Source organism: Macadamia integrifolia, unplaced genomic scaffold, assembly GCF_013358625.1.
Source record: "Macadamia integrifolia cultivar HAES 741 unplaced genomic scaffold, SCU_Mint_v3 scaffold1374, whole genome shotgun sequence".
Classification (NCBI taxonomy): domain Eukaryota; kingdom Viridiplantae; phylum Streptophyta; class Magnoliopsida; order Proteales; family Proteaceae; genus Macadamia; species Macadamia integrifolia.
Genome location: NW_024868181.1, coordinates 92,130 through 110,764, shown reverse-complemented (window position 1 = coordinate 110,764; position 18,635 = coordinate 92,130). Strand labels below are relative to the sequence as shown.

The 18,635-nt window shown below is 41.2% G+C and overlaps 1 long non-coding RNA gene across 2 annotated transcripts; it reads left to right on the top strand.

Moving 5' to 3' along the window:
• Positions 1-961: 961 nt before the first annotated feature.
• On the top strand, positions 962-18,345 carry LOC122063600. Of its 2 annotated transcripts, XR_006135404.1 has the most exons (3): positions 970-1,517; positions 17,425-17,577; positions 18,054-18,345. It is a non-coding gene; the product is annotated as an uncharacterized LOC122063600 (long non-coding RNA). The 2 variants fall into 2 exon arrangements; XR_006135405.1 differs by lacking the exon at positions 17,425-17,577 and having other exon boundaries at positions 962-1,517.
• Positions 18,346-18,635: the final 290 nt, after the last annotated feature.

Sequence of the window (18,635 nt, the reverse complement as noted above, 5' to 3'; positions counted from 1 at the left end):
TTAGCCATACATGTGGAATAGTAATAATTATGGAAAATGTTCGTTCTCAAGCATCTAGCAAGAAGACTAGTTGAACCGGTAGATTGGATGCTTAATACCTTCCCAACTCTGTAACCTGACACTTACCGTAAATCTCTAAACCAGACCAAATTTTGGGAATTTTTCTCAAGAATTGGGCCCAGCCTCGAGTCCTGGGCCCACCCCCGAGTCCTAGGCCCATAACCCTAGGTGGCGACTCCAAACCTCATTTGCATGATCCCAATCCTCGAATTGAACCATCATCAATATCCCCATCTCAAATGATGAACTTTACACTCTTGCGAAATAGGCCTCCACGTATCTCCAAGTGATGATACGACAGTGTGGGGCGTAAGCGAAGCACACACAACTTGAACCCCTCCCCCTCACCATGAAGGTGAAGAGAGAGAGAGGAGAGAGGACAGGGATGCGTAGCCTATCCACATCTCGGCCGTTACCCTCACAACAGTGAAATGATTTCCATTGCCTATTATAATATTGAACGACGGTAGCTTAATGTATGTCGCCTATTCTAATAATCAGTGACGGTTAGAGTAGTTCTATCGCGAAATTGTATTTGGGCAATGCTTATTTTTTTTACCGTTGCCGAAAATGGAACAAGAACGAAATTTAAATTTACCAACGCGGTAAATCTATTATGGACGGCGGTTTATCTTTTACCGTCACTGAATAGAGCATTTGGACAACAGCTTCTTGTATCCATAGTTAAATATGGTTTATGGGTGACAGTTTGTTTATTTACCATCGCTGAAAATCTAATTAGACGACGATTTATCCTTTATCGTAGAGGAATAGGGCATTAGGGCGACACGTCCTTATATCCGTAATTAAATATAGTTTATGGGAGTCGGTTTGTTTATTTACCATTGCTGACAATCTAATTGGATAACGGTTTATCTATTACCGTCGCTGAATAGGGCATTTGGGCGACACTTGATTGTATCCGTAGCTACATATGGCGTTTCGGCCACCCGCACATTACTGGAGGTTTTCAATTTTTCACGATTTTCTTTCCATATCTGCAAGAAACCACACACACTCTCTCTCTCTCTCTCTCTCCATCTCAATCTCCCCATATCTGCAAGAAACTAGGTCTTTTACATAAATCTTTCTCTCTACTTGCTCTCGATCGAATACCCTAGCTCTTCTCTCTTTGTGTAGCCCCAAACCTCATCTCGATTTACAACCTTATTTTGTTCTACCCAGACGCAGGCCTTAATTTGAATCGGTGGATTGGGGGAATTGAACCCCAATGGCACTGAGACAGCCAGGGAATTAGAAGCTGAGGATGAGGAGAAAGGGTCGAAAGGTCTGAAGTTTCAGTGGCAAACGGCTGTGGTTTCCACCGGAACTGTTGCCGCAGCTGCGGATTTACTATATCTGATCTACTACGCCAGGCGAAGGTAGGGAGGAAAAGAGTATAGAGAGATTAGAGCGACCAACGTCTAATCAATAATCAATAATAAGAAGACAAGAAGGTAAGGGTTTCATGTTTTGACTATGATTTCGTATTGTTCTTCTGTCAAATTTTCTGATTTTTTTGCTGGGATTTATTCCTTATTCTGATCACAGAAGAACCGTATAAATGGAATACACTAAATAGAAGTGTATTTTGTAAGTATGTCAAGGATATATTCCTATTTGGAAGAGTAAAAGTGGGGTTACTGTTTGATTTTCTGTTTTCACTGAGAATTATAGGTAATACAGTGCCACTTCTATTGAATTAATACAAAAGGGCTTGTGGGATTTATCAACTGAAGAGATTGGATACTTCTCAGTAGCTTTTCTTGTATTTCACATAATGGTCTATTAGTCTGAGACTATAGTCTTACTGCTTGTAAACAATTTTCACATTGTTTCTAATGCAGCTGCCTCCATGGGATCTTTCTATTATTCCTTTATTCCTTTATTTATTATTATTTTTTTCTTTGGTATGGGGGAGATGTGCAAGGCAGGGAAGAAGTTGGATACTTCTCCTCAATGCTGTTATTTAATAAACCAACATGATAAGTGAGGAAATCCCTTTGTAGTTTCGTTCAAGGTACTGTGATTCAATGCGCTCTAAAATTTTCATGTCAGCTTTAAAATGCTTAACTAATTTTGGAGTTAAAGATGAACTTGGCTGCCTATCTGACTGCAAGTGTGACATGGAGACAAGGAAAACATGGATTAAGTCTGCGGTGTTGCCACTCATATTTTTGACTTGATTCTTATTTTTGTTTTTTATTTCTTAGGATTTTTTCCACATTTTTATTGCTGTTATTTCTGCTTTGTAATGTTAACCACATGTTGCAGAGACCTGAGGAGGATAACATTAATCTTGAATACCATCATTATTACTCTTACAACTGATTCATACTATCATTTCTATCGATTCCCCATCTGGAACTAGTAAATCTTCTGTGCATCTTGAACTGTCTAGGAAGCAAGTGATGCAGTCATTGCTAAAGGACATTTTTTATCTGTCAACAATGGATTAGTTTCCGGACTCATGTAGGTAGGCCACAACCATGACTGGGGCTGGTAGTATGCCGATCCATTGATTGTATATTGGCTCATCTACTGGTAATTAATGGTATCCTCATCCTATTTATAACGGTCTTGATTGGCCTATCTGATATGCCATATCAGATATTTGCACATGCCATTTACCCAAAAAAAAAAAACAAGTGGCACAACTAAAGTTGCATTGCTCTGGTTCTTTCTCAGATTGTCAATCTTTAGTTTGTGTGCTTAATAGTGATGTAACCTTTCTAGATTGGGCCACTAGGGTCATTGTGTAGATGATATTTTTATTTGATTTTCCTTTTTCTATTGTAAGTTCCAGTCTATCTCTCTAACAGAGAGGCACATTTTTCAATTAAAGGGACCTCAGGTCTAGGGTTGACTCATGTTTGGTGGTTACATGACCTTTAAAAAAAAAATTGCATACCAAGAAAATGCATATTCTACATAAAAATTCACAAAACAAAAGATTTCATTTCATTGATGTTTCCTCTAGGGGAATGGGGTTTTTTATTTGGTCCAACTAGGAATGAATCCCCCGGGTCCTAGCTTCCTGGGGGAGAGCAAGATTTCTATACATTCCACTTCAAGTCTGTCTTAGAAAGAGAGAACTAATGTCCATTAATCTTGATCAAGGAACTTGTGAATTGCCTGATGGTTAAAGTTTGAGGATCACCCTTAAGGAATTTCTATGCAATATACCAAGCTTGAAATTTGAGCAAAGGATCTTTCTTCTTCAGCTGATCTTATAAAATGCAAATTAAAATGTACCATTCATATTGCAACTAAGATATTAATTACCTCTTTTGTTGAGTGGTTGAATAATGGCCAGCACCAATGAAAGACCTTCTGTTAACATTGAGAGGTCTAATAAAAGAAAGGTGATCATAGAAAATCCAAATGAAGTTAGATGCAGAGGCAGTGCCATTGCACCTGCCATTATAGATGATGAACTTGCATAGTCTACTGTGATCACTATGAGAACCCCACAGTGGTTTCAACCAATATTAGTTGGGCTACAAAACCTTCAACCTGAAACCAAGGCCTTAGGATAGACTTTGATTACCCAAACTTCTATGTCTATTTGATGCAGGGGGTTCCTAGGTGACTAGGTTTCCTACAAGATTAACTAACTAGGTAGGGTAAATTCAAGGGTCTTGGGTTGGACTGGATAAAGGAAGCTTAACAAACAAGATTAACATGCAAAATAAAGTGAGACCAATGAACAAAGTAACAAACAGCAATAATGATTTAGGAAGAAAAACACATGAACTCACTCAAGTGTCAAGCCGGAACATGGGGTAGGGAATATAGCAGCAAGCAAAATTAGGTTATGACACTAGTCTATTAAGCACCAAAGATAGATAAAAATACCATGTTTTACGTTCCAAAATTAGTCATACTTGTAATAAGAAATTCAACAGTATCTAAGGTAAAACAGTGGTGCAAATAATGGTCAAACAATGGGCTGAAAGGCGAGGGTTTTAATGGAAGATGATGGAGTAAATAATGAGGGGACAATGGGGAATGGGAAGGTTCAGTCTCTACTTACCTGCTGCCCATATCTGAGAATAAAAGAAAGCAACCTAGATTTTTGAAGATGGTGTCCAACAGCAGTCCAATTATTGAAAAGGAGATCAACAGCAGCCTAAGTGGGTGTCTTTCCAAGGAGCATGGCCTTCAGTTGTTGCAAGCAGCAGTTACAATGGTGTAGCAGCAGTTGAGGTAAAACAACAGCAGTCTATTGGAGCTTATACGACTGAGATGATTATCACACTCGACTCCCAGTAGACCCAACTTACCATTAGGAATACCGGCAGTGTGAGTAAGACACGTACCTGTCTTACAAACCTACTAAAATCTCTATTAGCAGTACCTTAACATTTTCACAATCTCACATCACAAACCAACATAAGCAGCGGAATCAGAGTATAGTAGCAGAATCATAAATAGGATGGGAAAACATCTAATGATTATATAATAGCAATAACCGAGTTATTCTGTTATATTCATCCATGACATATAATATAATCTCAAAATATAAAATCCACAGTTATACCCAAAAGTATCAAGTATGATGTACAATCTCATGGTACGGCACAAGCACAGTGGTCGCAAGCACAGTCCTGATCATGCTCCTCCGCTTCTGGCATCCACCAGTCACTCACATCATACTCTGACCTAGAAGATACTGGGTCACCTGCCATTGGCACCATGGTACCTGCATCATCATCTAAAAAGGAGTGTATACATGGGGTGAGCTTTCCAACTCGCTCAGTGAGGGGTGGGGGTCAAGCACATTTAAGCAAGACAATAGTAGTAATAATTTATGATGCATAATTGTGAAAATTAAACACAAAGTCCATGATGCTTGTGATGTAGTTCATTTATTTATTATCCACCTAACAATACAAACGAAGTCTGTAAATGCTACTACGGTGCATTAGGTTGTATCCTTCGTCTCGAAACCACCATCGACTCCGCAAGAATACAAACCCTAGCCGTGATTAGAAGTCTATACATCCCCATATGCATCCATGGGTCACCCAGCAAACCCCTGATAACTCCCTCCTGACAGTCACGGCACTGGTAAAACATCGACCACATCGGACAAGTTCCCGCCTCTGGCTACAATCACATCTTACAGCAGGTGTGGCATTTCAGAAAGGCACATCGAACATACCATAATGGGTTATCCAACACCTCAACCCCTATTGCCAAGGGTTCGTAGCATAGGGAGTGATATCCAACCACATATATTCTACATGCCTTTATAATGATACAGTTAGTATGGATTACACGATACTGACAAGACCTCGGTCACAAAGTGTAATCCATCTCTAAATACAGTCCTGGGTACACGATACCAGAAAGACCTTGGACACAAAGTGAAACCTGAGACCGTTTACCTAATCTAATATACAAATCACAGTTGAGTATGGACTACACGACACCGGTACCAATCATCGGTCATGAAGTGCATCCATTTTCAAATGCAGTCCTAGGTACATGATACCAGTGAGACCTTAGGCACAAAGTGTAACCCACGACTACAATTAACTCTAATACACATAATCAATGCATGAATGCAACATACATACGGCAATCATGGCACCAGTACCACCTCGGACACGTCGAGTTCTGTCTCACACACCCAACCAAACACATGACGATCACGGTACCGGGACCACCTCGGCAACACCAAATCCCATCATACATCTCCATACAATTCATATCATAATCGTAAATGACAATGTAACATATCATCATCGCATTTGAGCAATTTCAATTAAACATAGAATTCTAAGCATGTGAGCAATTTAATAATAATAAACATTCCAAAAATTAACATAGTCCATCCCTCACTTGGTTTGCGATCGAGTGTGATCGGGTTCAAGTATAGCCACTGATCGATCAATTTAATTCTGGTTTTAGGGCATGTGAGCGTCACTATCCTAGACACAAGGCAATCATACATCAGTACAAGTCAAAAACATCGGGAGGGACCCACATAGGTCACCCCCAAAGGGTACAGACACTGTTCCTAAGTGACAGTACTATCGCCGGAAACACCCACCGAAAACAGGGTATTTCCACCAGAAATATCAGTCTTGTTTTCGGTGGAGGTGATAGAGCGAACATAAGGCTCCATTTCGATCAGAAATATGCCATCGGAAATAGATCCAGTGGATCCGGTGGGCTGTTTCCAATGGTGGTTCAGGGCAGTCCAACTATTTTGGGATTTTTTGGCTCGGGCTCGATCGTCGGGGTTTGTTTCTTAGAGTTTGTTGGGGATGTTTCTAGCATCATTCTAAGTCAAGAAAATTCTGATTCCACTGAGCCATTTGGGAGATACGTCGATCGAACGATCGAAACCCTAGTTGGTCTTTTGGCAATATATGTTACTGGAGCTCACCGGGCTTGGTTCGAGCTCGACAACAACATCGAGAGGGTAGAATACGTATCCTATAACCTTAGCATGGTTTGTACACCAAGATTCTATCCATACCTAGCTTGGTCTAGGTCGAAATGAAGAGAGAGAGTGGTATGGGAGGTTGTACTTACCTCCGGCAATGATTCCGGCAACAAGGCAACAGTCGGCACCAAGGTAGGCCTCCAACCCTCTCCTTCTTCCCCTTCTTCTTCCTTCCTCTCCACTTTCTCTCCTCTCCTACATTGGGCACAAGGGAAATGAGGAAATTGAATCATCATTTCCCAACTTATAACTTAAGTGGGCCTTAGGGTCTGTTTGGTTTTGACCTCTTTTGAACCAATCGGGTTAAATTGAAATTTGGGGCATGAGGACCCGACCATTTAGCTCCATAAAGTACTCACATCACAAGGAATGTGCAGAGGATGATTTGGGATCATCCAGAACCATTTACGATGCGAGTGGTGCGAACCACGGGCACCGAAACCTAGACAGTAGCCTGTCAACCCACCAAAAACAGGCACCAGATCCAGGCCCAGGCTGCTTCCGATGGCTTGTTTCTGGTGGTCAAGCTTTCTTGACAACTTGCTATCCCAGGGTTGGTCTCGCACGGGTGGTTGTCCTCGGACATACTCAAGGCTTTTCGATAATTTTGATGCGTGCCGAAAATTAAGTGTGGGGAGTCGGATCACTTACCGTCTGAGATCGGAAGGTATGAATCCCCTCCAGTTGGATAGGCACACAATGCACGAACATGTGGGGTCATCTTTACCCCTTCGACAATGTGCAACCGTTAGCCAAAATCCGATCGTACTTTTGATCTCCGATCCGAGGCCTGTCACAACAATTTCAATTTATACCAGATTAGGGCATGGGTGTAACAATGATTCTCAGAATGTTATGACTAATGGCTGCAACAATATATAGTAGTACCGAGAGTGGCATTGTGATACCCTACTTTTTAAAATCGGTCTAATTACACGGTTGACCCGGTTTAACCATGCAGGACCTGAATCAGAGTGGGTTCAGGCGGGTTCATTATGGACCATGATGGCAAGGGTGACTTTGAACACAAGTTGGCTAGACAAGTCCGAGTCAGTGCCATAGGAGACGGGTGTACCCAAGCCGTGCACATGCACGTATCATAAGGCCATGTACGGGTAATGCTGGTATGTAGCCGTATCCTAAAGTGCATACGTATAATATACCTTGTGCCGAGAGTGAGATACATGCCGAAAGTCGAATCCCATCAAAAATCCCACTTGTTGGCTAATTTTTGGCTCTCAGGTGGGTGGTCACAGGTGGACGCATCCGCCCACCTGAGTGACCCACCCATGTGGTTAATAGATATTTTAAAAAGGTATAAATAACATTTATTGTGTTTTTCATTTTCTCATTATTACACTAAAGAGTTGGTGAGAAGAGTAAAGAGGAGAGAGAAAAGAAGGGAGAAAAGAGGACGGAGAAGAAGAAAGGGGAAGGAAGAGGAGGAAGGAATGGATTTAAGCGGCACCAAGGTTTGATCTTCCCATTTTGATGCCGAAAGAGTGATCCCCAACACGAGAGCTACGATTGGAGGTGAGCAAAGGCTATGCTTATTAAACTTTCACCAAACCCAAGTAAAACCCTTGATTTGGAGAGAGTTCCTTGAGATCTTGTAAATCCCACTTGAGATGATGAATCTAAGGTTTAATAGATGGTCTATGTGTTGATTTTGAAGGATTTGAAGAAGTGTTATACAAGATTGTGAAGCATTGGTGATTTCTTGAGCTTAGAAGTGATTTTGGGTTTTTGAAAAGGTTCTTGAGCAAAGAAGATAAGATGGCTTTTCAATCCTTAAATCTAACTTAGATCTAGGTTAGAATCATCTTATAAGACCTTGAATGTGTGAAAAATGTGATTGGAAAAGCCCCATTTGATTTCTCAAAGGTTGGGGAAAGTTTCAAGAAAGAGGGCAATTTTTTGCCCTCAGGTGGGCTGGGACCGGTGGGCCGCACAACCCGCTTGAGGGCAGCCAGCCTGAGAAAGCAGGCCCTCAGCTAGGACCGACGGGTCGGGACCAGTGAGCCGAACAGCCCACCTGAGAAGACCAGCGGGTTGGGACCGGCAGGCCGAACAGCCCACCTGAGAAGATCGATGGGCTGGCCCGCCCACCTGAGAAGACCGGTGGGCCATGACAGGTGGGCTGTCCGACCCACCCGAGAGGCCTCCAACGTGATTTTTGTGTCCGAATGGACCCAAAACGGACGTGCAACCTTCTTTTATGATTCTAAACATGATTTAACCATCAAATCTTGTTAGATTTGACCCCAAGGTGGTGAAATGCTAACCCCCTTCACTTATGATAGGTTCACAAAAATTTACGTTTCTCGCACTGGATCTCACCCGTACCGGGCGTGAGTCTTTGTATACAACACGTAAGTGGGGAGAGGATGTTTAACTTTATTTTAAGGCTTGTTTGGCATCATTCCATTGTATCTAGAATGGCCATGTCATCATACAAATTATGTGTAGCTTAGTCATCCTCATATGATTATGTCATGTGTGTTGTGCTTTACATTCTCAATGCTAAATGATTGATGTGCTTATGTGATGAATGATGGGATCACTGTGCATGATGCATTATTAGACTAGTTGCCGTAATCGGCTTGGAAACAAGTGCATTGATGGCCCATGGAATGGGACGCGACGGCACTATGCAATCGTACTATGTCATATAGGACCATGCGGTTTAAGGTTATCATCTTCCCGTGCTACGACCCTTCCCAACAGGGGTTGAGGTGTTGGGTTATCACTTGGGGGGAAGCAATGGTCGTGGTTGTCGGGTCACTGTGGCGGTTAGACATACGCCCGACTGGTCATTAGGACAGTCGGCAGCCTCAGTGGTATATTCAAGAGGGCCAATCATACTGCTTTTAAATTGCTAGGGGTCAGCACCTTTACTTTGTCATTTACTTTTATGTTGAGAGCAGGTAGTCGGCATGCTTTACTTTTCCGAGTACTCACGGTGGGCCTTCTCCGATAACCCTATGGGCGTATCGTGGGATGGAGTTCGTGGCTCGTACCCAGGGTATACGCGCACTGTGGTTATAGTAGCACAAAACCAAAGACTTAGTAATGTTGTTTAGGTGGATGAGATTTAAAATGAATTGCATAGCATATAGTGCATATGGATGTGATTGTTGTGTGATCCTTCTTTTCACTTACTGAGCTAGTGAGCTCATCTCACGTGCGCACCACTTTTAGATGATTTTGCAGGTCACCAGCCTGAAGATCAAGGGTCGGGCCCCACAGTTGAGTTTCCTAATGAGGATTGGTGGGTCCCCGAGGAGTATGAGCACGGTACGGATTGTACGTGCCAGGGCTGTGCTGCGGGACCGCAGTATTGACGCCGAATAGAGTTTTACTTTTTTATTCTTTTGATGACCCCTTTTTGTGTACTTGATACGTGAATTGTGATTCTTTTTGTGTAAATATCATGCCTGCGGGCCCACATGTATTTATCTATGTACTACAATTTGGGTATCAAGTATATTGGGGGTATTTACAGGTAAATTAAGTCTTCCGCTAAACTTTTGAACGTATATCTTAGATGTGTGTATGTTGTGGTTGGGTACTGTATCAGATGATACTGGCAGGTTTGGGTTAACCGGAGTTAATCCGATCACCGGTCCGGTTCTGTGTGAACGGGGTGTGACAGGCACAGAGTGAAAAGAGAGAGATGAGATGAGGGAATAGCGAGAAAGAGAAGAGGGAACCGAGAGAGAAAGAGATCGAGAAAAGGGGGGAAATAGTAAAAGGCGAGAGAAAGGGGAGATGTGAGAGAGGGGTAACATCTTTGCTTTTTTTTCTTTCAAAATTCATTGACCTCAATGGCCGTGAACTAGTTACTAAAAAAAATGAAAGTAAATCCTAGGGAATAATCTCAGAATAAAGAAGTTTCTAAAAAAAAAAATAAGAACTAAAGTAGTTTCCTACATAATTCAAAGTCTAACTAAACTAGTTATTAGGAAGTAAAAATTGCTAAGTTTACACATCAGCAATGGGGTCCACGAGATCTGGATAAAATTTGGAAAGAGAGAGGGACTCAATCTAATGCTAGAAAGGCTGGATCGAGCCTCCCTTTCTTTCGCCTTTTTCTTCTTCTTCTTTCTTCTTCTTCCTTCTTCCAATCCTCCAACCACAAAGAAGGTTGGGTCTTCTTCTTCCTTCGGCTGTACTCCTTGATGTCCTCATCAACTCTCCTCAGGTTAGAAGAATTCACCTCTGGTAAATTAAAGCTTATATAATATTCAAGCAGGTCTGGGTTGAGTTGTTGGATTTCTTGCAATGTGATCCAGGTGTTGTCAATTTTTGGACATCCACGTCACTTGACCAAGAGCTCTCTAGAACCTCTAGTGTGTGTAGACACAATCTTCTCATCAAGGATTTTCTCAATTTCTTCAGTCCTTCTCGTGACCATAGTCACAGGTGGTAATGAGGTGGGGGGAAGTGGTTGGTTTGGTTCGTAGTCTCATCAATGGTGAAGGGGAAGTCCTCAAAGTCATCAAGATAGAAAGGGGTAATGGTAGAGGTACCATGGTATGGGACAAGGTCTTCAACATTGAAAATATTACTGATTTCCATACTAGCTGGCAGATCAAGAACATATGCATTGGCACTTATCCTCTTGAGTATTTTGAACGGACCTGTGCTACGAGCATGTAGCCTGCTCGTTTTCCCCTAACAAAGTATTGTGGCTTAATTCTAACCATCACCATATCACCCTCTTGAAACTCTTGTAGCCTTCTGTGCACATCTGCCTTTGACTTATATTGCTCAGTGTTATCTCTCTTCTTATACTTGTATGCAAATCATATATATCTGCTTAGCAAAAGACTTGGTTGATTAGGATGTCATGGAACTAGACATGATTGGGATAAGGTCTATGGGTGCTCGGGGCTGGTATCCTGAACAAATCTTAAAAAGGGGCAACAAACCAGTGGTACGGTTCTTAGAGCTATTGTATGCAAACTCAGCCTGGCTAAGGACTTGATCCCAACTAGTAAGGTGTTCTCCTATGAGGCAACGCAATAAATTTCCTAAGCTCCTATTGACAACCTCAATCTAGCCAACGGTCTGAGGGTGGAAAGCAAAGGAGAAACGGAGTTTCGTACCCATCATCCGTCATAGATCCTCTAAAAATGACTAATGAACTTAACATCCCTACTAGACACTATGGTGAGAGGTAACCCATGGTACTTGACAATCTCATTAAAGAAAAGTCTACCTATTATAGATGCATCAGAGGTCTTAGAGCATAGGATGAAATGGGCCATCTTCGAGAAGTGGTCTACAACCACATAAACTGAATCATGGTCTCTCAAAGTTTTTGGCAGACCAAGAACGAAATCTATGCTAAGGTCTTGCCATGGGACGTGGGGAACAGGTAGGGGAGTGTAGAAACCCATATTCTGCTTTTGTTGTTTGGCAGTTTGGTAGTTTGGTATGTCCTAAACTGACTCACAACTCTAACAACATCCCTCTTGAGTCCTGACCAAAAAAATCAGTCCACAACAAGGGTGATGGTCTTATCTCTACCAAAATGGCCAACAATTCCTCCAGCATGTAATTCCCAGATTAGGAAATCTCAGAGTGAAGTCCTGGGAAGGCACAACTTGCTTCCTTTAAAAGTGAACCTTCTCTAAGTAGGTAGTCCAAGCGGTTGACCGGGTTGCCTCCACTCAAGGAAGTGAATGGCTCACTAAAATCAAGACAGGTGGGGTATTGATCCTTGACTTGCTCAAATCCTACACCTCTACACTCATTGCCTGGAGTAACACACTAGCCCGACTCCTAGCATTGGTGTGACTGAGGAACATGTTCACCCGGTTCAGTGCATCTGCAGCCGTATTCTCGACACCAAGTTTGTGCTTGAGTACAAAAGTGTACTCTTGGAGAAACTCAACTCACTTGGCATGTCTCTGGTTAAGTTTCCTTTGGACACTCAGGTATCTCAGAGCATGGTGGTCAAAGAATACCACGAATTCTTACGGTAAAAGGTAATGTCGCCAATAGCGCAATGATTAGACAACCGTATAGAATTCCTTATCGTATGTGGAATATCATTGCCTAGCTTCAAAAGTTTCTCACTAAAATAGGCAACAGGGTGGCCCTCTTGTCCTAGAACACCACCTATTCTAATACCAGATGCATCGCAATTCACTTTGAAGACCTTAGAGAAATCTGGGAGGCGTAGGACTGGAGCTTCAGTCATAAGCTTTTTAATCTCGTTAAAGGCCTTCCTAGCACTCTTAGTCCATTGAAACTCCTTATTTTTCATACAATCGGTGATAAGAGATATAGTGGAACTAAATCGGTAGATGAACCTCCTGTAGAAAGTGGCTAAGCCATGAAAGCGGCTAAGCCATGAAAGCTTCGTACCTCATGGACATTAGTTGGCTCAGGCCACTCTACAATCGTTCTCAATTACTCAGGGTCAGTAGATACTCCCTGAGTTGACACAACAAATCCTAGAAAGATGACTCGATCACTCATGAAAGTGCACTTCTTGAGGTTGACATAGAGTTTCTCTTATAGGAGCACATAAAAAAATCTTCTGTAAGTGATCCAAGTAGGAAGACGGGGTCTTACTATAGATGAGGATGTCATCAAAGTAAACCGCTAGGAACTTGTCAATGAATGGTTGAAGCACTTGATTCATTATCCTCATGAAGGTGCTAGGTGCATTTGACAAGCCAAAAGGCATGACCAACCACTCAAAGAGGCCATCCTTCGTCTTGAAGGTTGTATTCCATTCATCTCCAGGCCTAACCCTAATTTGGTGGTACCCACTCTTGAGATCAATCTTCGAAAAGATCAAAGAGTTGGCCATCATATCCAATATGTCATCAAGCCTAGGGATAGAGAACCTATACTTGATGGTGATCTTGTTGATAGCCCTATTATAACACATACGCTAGGTGCCATCTTTCTTTGGCATGAGCAAGGTAGGTACAGCACACGGGCTAAGGTTTTCCCTAATATCTCCCTTCTATAACAGTTCATCCACCTACTGTTTGAGTTCGGCGTGCTCTTTGGGATTCATTCGGTAATGGGGTAAGTTCAGGATAGAGGATCCTGGAACTAGGTCAATAGCGTGTCAGATATCATACATAGGCGGTAATTCATCAGGTAGCTCCTCAGGGAATAACCTCTCAAATTTCCTCAACAAGGGTTGTACTTCTTTAGGAGCCTCAGTGAATAAGCGTGACCTATCAGTATTACTCTGTATGGCTACTAGAGCATAAATAACCCCAGACTCTTGACATTCTCCTTCAAATTATTGTTGATTTAAAATGTTGAGTGTTTTGGTGGGGGTGTGTTTGGATGTTCCCTTGTGTTCGGAAACCTGTACTTCCTTAGGGGCACTGGGGATCAGCCTAATTTTCTTCCCTTTGAACTCAAAGACATAGGTGTTAGACTTCTTATAATTAGTGACATCTCAATTATATAAACAGGGTCTACCTAGGATGATATAGGCAACATCCATCTCTAAGACATCATACCACACTCTATCCTCATATCTTGCAAAGTGTAGGAGAACTAAACACCTCAGATTAACGAGAATGGTGAACTGATCTACCCAGGCAACCTTGTAAGGCTTGGGGTGGGATTCAGATTTGAGGCTCATTCGGGCAATAGCGCTCTTGGCGTCCACAATCATGCAACTCCCGTTGTTTATGGCGACACGACAGTTTTTGCCCTGATGACATGTGTAAGTGATGAAAATATTAGTTCACTATCAATCATCGCTACTCCTAGGTTGTGAGACTATGCATCGCACAATGCCAAGCTGAGGTCACCGGCCTCCTCGGTGTCCTCATCAGATATGATCTCATCTGATCTATGGTCCTCATACTCATGGTCCTGAAAACCCTCTTAGTCACCTCCTTCAGGAGTCTGTTCTCCCACATAAAGATTCCTATTGGGACACTCTTTGGAGAAGTGACCAAACCCATGACACTTGAAGCATTGTTGTTGCCCACTACTCTTAGGTGCTTCTCCCAAAATTCCTTTACCCATATTATCAAATTGACATTGTGGTGTAGTAGGGGGTTTTGAGAAACCAGTTGAGCTTTGGGGTGGTTTTCTAAATTGGGACTCCCCAGCTTAGAGGCTCTTCCTCTAAGAATAAGTTCTCATAGAGGATTCCACCTCAAGGGCTATCCTGAAGGCCTATGGAATGTCTCGCACCAGGTGGGGTGCCATACAAAACTGAATTTCAGAGTTGAGCCCGGTAAGGAATCTGGATAGTGTCTACTCAACATCCTCTTGAATATGGCTTCTAATGTTCAATTCATTGAACTTGCTCATGTATTCGGTCATAGTCAACTTTCTTTGCTTAAGGGTATTCATTTCATTTAACAACTGGAGCCTATGAGTGATAGGCAAAAATTCTCCCTTAAGCCTCTCTTGCATTTCTACCCAGGTGATGATCGGCTCAAGTCCTAGGTGGTCCACTTGGTACTCTAGGTCTGTCCAAAAGTCGTACGCAACTCCAATAAACTTGAATTTAGCAAATTGATAACAGACTTCCTCTGGCATATCGTAGAAATCGAAGTACCTATCCATCTGCTTGATCTAATCCAGAAGGATCCTAACATCAATCTGACCATCATAGGTAGGGGCATCTACCTTAGTCATCCGTCTGACATCAAAGCCCCTATCATGATGCTCATAACCCTCATCATCGCCATATTGGGTTTTCTGTCTTGGTGGTGGGCCTCGACCCCTACCACGCCCTTGGCCTTGGAAGTTATCCCCTATTTGGTTATAACCATCAGTGTGGGTAGTCTCGTTCACTTCCTCAGGGTTAGGGCTTATGTCCTTAGGTTCAGTGCCAGCTGTGTTACTACCTTGTGGTCCATTAGGATTTTAGGCACTTGTCTCGAGGGCAGCCAACTTATCGGTAAGGGTTTGGAGATGGGCAGCTTGTGTCTCCTGTATAGCTTGGCTAGCTTGGAGGGTAGCTTGAATGGCTTTCATGAATTCAACCAATTGCTCAGGTTGGGTGGGGGTGTCAGAAAGGTCAGACATGTTCTGGTATGCTCTACCACTACAAGTGGACATAAGGAGATAGGCAACCAAGGTACGGTTGCCACCAAAGACTCAAAGTCTACTCAGAATCTCCAATTGAGACATGTAGTTAGCCCTCTCAATCTTGAGGTCAGAAATCTCCCTCTCAAGTATGTGCTTTTGGAGGGAATAGCGTCCAATGCTATTTGGTCCTGCCAACTTAAGGAAGAAAAGGGTGTCCTCTAATCTATGGTAACGCTCTCTTAACTCAGACTCGACTACGGACAGATTGTGATAGAGACTAGACCTCAAAAGGTAAGACATGTAAACAAGGGACAGTAGGATCTAATTACTCTAAACCTAGACAAAACCATACTTTGATACCAAGATGATGTAGAGGGTTCCTAGATGACTAGGTTTCCTACAAGATTAACTAACTAGGTAGGGTAAACTCAAGAGACTTGGGTTGGACTGGATAAAAGAAGCTCAGAAAACAAGATTAACATGCAAAATAAAGTGAGACCAATGAACAAAATAACAAAGAGCAATAATAATTTAGGAAGAAAAACGCATAAACTCACTTAAGTGTCAAGGCGGAACATGGGGTAAGGAACATAGTAGCAAGCAAAATTAGGTTATGACACTAGTCTATTAAGCACCAAAGATAGATAAAAATATCATGTTATATGCTTCAAAATCAATCATACTTGTAATAAGAAATTTAGCAGTATCTAAGGTAAAACAGTGATGCAAATAATGATCAAACAATGGGCTGAAAGGGGAGGGTTTTAATGGAAGATGATGGAGTAAATAATGAGGGGACAGTGGGAATGGGAAGGTTCAGTCTTTACTTACCTACTGCCCAGATCTGAGAAAAAATAAAGCAATTTAGAATTTTGAAGATGATTTCCAGCAGTAGTCTGATTATTGAAAAGGAGATCAACAACAGCCTAGGTGGGTGCCTTTCCAAGGAGCATGGCCTTCAGTTGTTGCAAGTAGCAGTTACAATGGTGTAGCAGCAGTTGAGGTAAAACAGCAGCAGTCCATTGGAGCTTATACGACTGAGATAATTCTCAGTATGTTGTGACTAATGGCTACAGCAATATATAGCAGTACCAAGAGTGACAGAGAGTGAAAAGAGAGACGAGATGAGGGAATAGCAAAAAAGAGAAGAGGGAACCAAGAGAGAAAGAGATCGAGAAAAGGGGGGGGGAATAGTTAGAGGCGAGAGAGAGGGGAGATGTGAGAGAGGGGCAACATCTTTGCTTTTTTTTTTCTTTCAAAATTCATTGACCTCCATTGTGGCCAATGGCCTTACATAGTAGTGAACTAGTTACTAAAAAATAAAAAGGAAAGTAAATCCTAAGGAATAATCTCAAAATAAAGATGTTTCTAAAAAAAAAAAAATAATAAGAAATAAAGTAGTTTTCTACGTAATTCAAAGTCTAACTAAATTAGATATTAGGAAATAAAAATTAATATGTTTATACATCAACAGTGGGGTCCACAAGACCTGGACAAAAATTTGGAAAGAGAGAGGGACTCGATCCAGCGTTGGAAAGGCTGGATTAAGCCTCCCTTTCTTCCGCCTTTTTCTTCTTCTTCTTCCTTCTTCTAATCCTCCAACCACAAAGAAGGTTTGGTCTTCTTCTTCCTTTGGTTGTACACCTTGATGTCCCCATCACTATTACAGTAAGGACTTCTTATTTACTGTGTTGTATAAAAAAAAATTCAGTTTTGGAATTAATTTTACCTCTAATTATCCATCTTCTATTGTATGGTGCTAGCCATTTAAAGTCCCATTGAATCAGATTACAAAAAACGGGGTGGGAGAGGGAACTATGGCTTTTGCAAAATGATGATTTAATACTATGGCTTTTGATTTGTACCAGTTGCATGTGAAAACTATGCCTAGGAGTTGGATTGGAAGTTCAAATGATCCATTTTTCAAGACCACACCACAATACAGGCGAGAGGTCAACAAATTCATTGACTATGCATTTTCTAGTACTACAGTCAAAGGGGATCGGATCCTATGCCCATGTGTAAGATGTGTAAATCAACGTTGGATGACTAAAGATTCAGTATTAGAACATTTGATATGTGATGCATTTCACTGGAAAATCTATGAGCATGATGCAAAGATGGCTGAAATGTAGTCCCATATGGAGGCATTTACGAATTTCATGAGAATAACACAATCTTCAAAATGATAGTTATATTGTTAACAAATGAATTATTGGTTTACTCATCGTTCTCTTTGGATATGTTTAATATTATTGATAATATTTCAAAAATATATATTAAAGATCCATTGATGTATAAATAAATAAAAACAAGACAGATGGATAGACGTCTGGGCCTTGGTTATATACAGAGACTAAGAATCACTATTGATGCTTTCCTTTTAAAATTAATCAATTAATAAGGCAATTGTGCTACTCATATTTGTTTATTTTTAGTACAAATAAAGTAAGAAGTTAAGAGGATTTTTACTATTGTTCCCATTTATTTTTGTCAGGTGCAATGAAGTTCAGTAGAAGTTTCAAAGTTCCAGCTAATAGAGGTAGAATTGCAAAAGATGACATTGGAATAACTTGTCACAGATTATGTTTCTTTGGAAATGTGGACAACAAAAACAATGGAGTTTTTCCTTTTTTTTTTTTTTGGTGTGTATTGGTGAACCGAAGTGGTGAACAAATGAATGAAGTATTATGTATTGACCTATTAAAAGTTTGATGAAAGACGATGAATTTTTTGAATACTGTAATACACTTTTTAAATTTAAATGAAAGTACTAAATTCTAGATGGATGTGTTGAAATGAGCAGTGTATGAATGTAATTACAGGTAAAAAAATAATGACATTTAAAACAATTTTCGTTAAATAAAAAATGAAGTGTTGGCGACGGTAGTTAGGAAATCTGTCGCCTAAGATACTATTACTAACGGCAAAAAAATATACTGTTGCCTTATATAAATGAATTAACAACGGATAAAAAACTGTCGCCTAAGATAAATTAATAACAACGGGATAATTAAATGTTCTCCTAATTATGTATATTAGCAATGGAATTTATATTGTCGCCTTATATAAATGCATT